Genomic DNA, 4,179 nt, shown 5'->3' with positions numbered 1-4,179 from the left:
GGCCCCGTTCAGTGCAGTCTCCGAGCGCCATAGTACACCACCGATGTGTTGATCGCCCCTCTTTTGGGTTGTCTCACTCCCACCCATATTGGCTGATTTATATAGAGACTCCCAGGTCCACAGAAACTCCAGGCTGGCCACCACAAGTCGTGTCTCTGTCTCTCTCCAGAGAGAACGGAGAACATGCTTTATGAAGGTGTTGTCCCTGAAGTCACTTGAGGCAGGTAGCGAGGCTGGTCTTCGTTAAACCTCAAAGGTGAGAAAGCAAAGGCGTGTTAGATGATGCCCAGGGTCCTCTGCACGACAGGTAGCTGCATCTCATTTGATAAGTCTCAGCCTTTCTCACGTTATTCAAGAGATTCTTCCGCGGCCTTATGGGAGACATCAAGGTCCTGACAATCCCGCCATACCACCGAGGTTATGCACCCGCTCCCCTTGCACTTCTGGGGTCACTGCATTACTCGGGTAGCAGTGCCCGCTCTGGAAGCATGGTCACCCCTATGCAGGGCTAAAGGGACCTCCGGGGGACTCTGCCTGGATCTTCCCGGGAGGTTGACCCAAGTGGGGCTCCACTCTTAGGGGCTGGTCTGTGGGTATGGGGTCATTGCCTGGTAAAGTTACCTTTCTTTCTGCTTACTCAGTTCCACCCTTAAACACCTCGGGACAGACTGTGGTTTGCTGGCTTGTGTGTGCACAGCTCATGCTGCTGTTTTTTCATGCCACTGAGTCTCCTGTTGTTCGACATTTGCTGCTATCCCATCCCGCTGTGAGACATCAAGAAATGAGAACACAAAACTAAGAAGGGAAGAGACACATTCCCTAACAATTAAAAAGCACCTCTATTTCGGAGCCACGTTATCCACTCAAGGCAGAACATCCCTGGGTTTTAAAGGTTTTTTCTGTCACCTCACCTCTTTTTTTCAATACGCTGTTTTACTGCCGTGCATTCTGACTGTACCGCACATTTCTGTCCTCCTTCTGTCTGTACCAATGTCAGACCTCTGCCAGTTCAGCCACACCAGTGGCTACAAAGCCTCTGCAGAAGACTGCTCACCAAGCCGTGCCAGGATATGGCAGGGATCTGGCAGAAATTTTGTTGCATGAGCAGGAAAAGATCCAGCAGCCAAAAGAAATGGCATCAAAAGCTCACCTGCTCACCGGCACAGTCACTCTGCTGACAGTCTTCATCAGGGAGGTGGTCTGTGTCAGTGCTGGCACTGCCTGGGCAGAACTTGTCCGGCATGCAAAGATGTCAGTGAACAACTGCATACCTTCCCACCTGCCAGAGCCCTGATGGAGAGATAGGGTGTGTGAAAAGACAAAAGAAAAAATCCCAAATAAGTATTCGTTCAGGGAGTGTAAAATAAAGAGCTCTCTTTCTTCAGAGCAAATGACTCTTTCGATAAACTCAGTGTTACAATTCTTGGTTTTGGAGGGAGTTGGAGAGAGACACCCAATTTGTGCAAAATACAAGTTTTGGAATCAAAAAACTGGCATCTATTGAAGTGAGGTACAATGGAGAGCATGGGCTGCCAGGAGACACGCAGATGTTCTGGATGAGAGTTTTTGATTTATTCAAAGTGTGTGTGATGCAGGTGAGAGCAGTTCCTCCAAAAGCACTGATTGTGCCTGTGTCTAAAAAGACACACACACACCACCCCAAAGGCTAAATTTTAATTAGCAAGATTTTCTACATAATTCAGAGCAGTCTCAGCAGCCCAAGACTGTGAACACGCTGATAAACTCCTGCCGCTTAAGCTCTACCATCAGCTAGAAGTGAGATGAAGAAGCAGCTTCCCAGCTGCTGAGGGATTCCTTCACCGGGCAGATCGGCTGAGGGAGAGGGTGCTGTGCAGAAGTGAGATGAAGAAGCAGCTTCCTGGCTGCTGGGGGATTCCTTCACCGGGCAGATCTGCTGAGGGAGAGGGTGCTGTGCACAACGTGCTTCCCCACAGAAAACATCATATACTTACATGTGTAAAGTACCCAATTCTGCAGCCATAATCCCATTTAACCTTACAAAATCTGCAGGCCACTTACTCTTTAAACACCTTGCAAAGCCTACAGTATCTTTTTTTGCCCTTTTCATAGTCTAAAAGATCTTGAGACGGTCATCAAAGGTCTCCCTGAAGCCCCAGGTATTTTCACTGATTTTAGCAATGTGCTTAGATAGATTTTTCCCTTTCCACCAAATTAGCCAGCCATGCATGTACAGAAAATCCTTCTGTAGCTGCACACTTCAGAAGCTTACCGAAATAATCCACTGCACATGCTCAATCACAGTTTTCAAAGGTTTATAACTGAGTCAAATCAAAACTAATTTCTTCTCGAACAAGCAAATACATGTCTACTTCAAGGAAGGCTAATTCTATGTCAGAGTTCATTTTTCAGCCTTCTGCTGATAAAGTTACAGAAATGCTCAAAAAAGGCTGTAAGAACTTATTTAGCTCAAGAAACACTTTTTTTTTTTTTTTTTTTCCCCCCACTCTCCTGATATTCTGAACTGGCTGAACCAGTTTTGTTCAAATCTTTCCAAAATATTCACATTTGGACAAAGTCCCAATCCGGCAGATTTCATCCTGAATCATTTATATTTCAGAGACCACAGAAAACACAGAGGTTTAGAATGGAAAATGTTACATCGCTTTAACTCTAGGAAAAGCTGCCTGTTCTATTACAACACATTTGCATGCACATACCTCTTTGCCTCAAAAGTCCTAACGTGTTTAGTCAGCAAAGCAAAACTGAAAAAAAAGCACTTCAATTAGAGCAAAGAATTCAAGGAAAATGTAAGATATTTCTAAATTATTTTCCCTGTGCATTTCAAAAGAAAATATTAGCATATTTTAAGAGCAGCATTGCTAGAATGATTCACAGAATATAAAAGCTTCTGTATCAACCACAGCCCTTTAAACAAAAGAGAGATCAAGCATGTGAGAGTACAAATAGGAGTGAAATTTGCAGAAGGAATCATCAAAACTTTGCCTTTGATCTGTAATGCAGACACCTAGATTCGATGGGCCAAATTCTGATCTAGTTAGCTAGGGTGTAAACCAGAGGGAGTTTCACCAAATGTATTTGAGAGCGGGTATAAAACCAACACAACCGCGACCAGAGTCTAATTCCGAGTGTTAGCATTCATCTTCTTGTAACGAAAGACCACAAAAGTTGCTCATCCTTTTCTGGAGTTAAATGACCTAGTCAGAGATGAATCCTCCGACAGCGCGAATGGGAAGCAGTCCTCACCTTTAGGAATGAGTCAATCCCTTACTCATGCAAGCAATCTTGTCCTTGCAAAGACAGGAAGGAGGATTTTCAGATCAGGTCTAAAACACAGAAAACAGGTTTTAAAAACTTTAGAAGGCCAAAAATCCGATCAAGATGCCTGAACCTCCTTGATACATGGAAGCTAAGATGTTGCTGATCCAGTTCAGATTGCATTCTTTCAAACCTATGCACTTGTGTCAGAAAGTATGTCATTGCTCCTCTTTCGTGAGAAAGGTTACTCATTAGCCTAATGTAAGATGTTTTATAACACAGAAATCACAAATTAACGTGAAATTTAAAACACATCTGTAGAGGATATAGGTTTATTAATGCCTTGAGAGCTTGAGCTGAGTACTCAGCCGGAGACGAGTTTGTGTTTGTAGTGCAAGAATTGTGTTTGTAGTGAAAGATCCTGATCCTGCGAATGTTTATGCAAATGTTTAACTTCATTCAGTGCGTATTCCCATTGGAGTCAGTCAGACTACTCAGACGTTTAAAATTATATGCTCATGGCTGAGTACTTGCAGGATGAAAGGTTAAGTGCAGCTAGCAGGTCTGAAAATCTATGTGGGTGTTTTGCAATTCCTCACTGCACAGTGGTAACAATGAGAAACAGACTACCTCCTCAGCTGAAGACTTGGGAGTCAACATGTCCTCTCCCATCTGTTTAGATGCCAAGAACTATGTTTGTTTAATTCTTCAGCACAGTTTCTGATGCTACCCAGAGTAGGCAGACGTGCTGGCAATAGCATTCGAAAATGGCTCACTTCCAGAAAATCTTGTTACCCTCCAAGAGTGTTTTTCGAGCTGTTAAAACCCCAAGTAGCAAATATTGTATCATGCACATTTTACCTTGAAAATAGTGTGTCACCCTGCCTGACCTGCACAGGGTTTGCCATGCAAGGTCTGAAT

This window comes from Pygoscelis adeliae, unplaced genomic scaffold, assembly GCF_000699105.1.
Source record: "Pygoscelis adeliae isolate BGI_AS28 unplaced genomic scaffold, ASM69910v1 Scaffold77, whole genome shotgun sequence".
NCBI lineage: Eukaryota > Metazoa > Chordata > Aves > Sphenisciformes > Spheniscidae > Pygoscelis > Pygoscelis adeliae.
The sequence above is the reverse complement of the archived record's forward strand: the minus strand, read 5'-3'. Positions refer to the sequence as shown.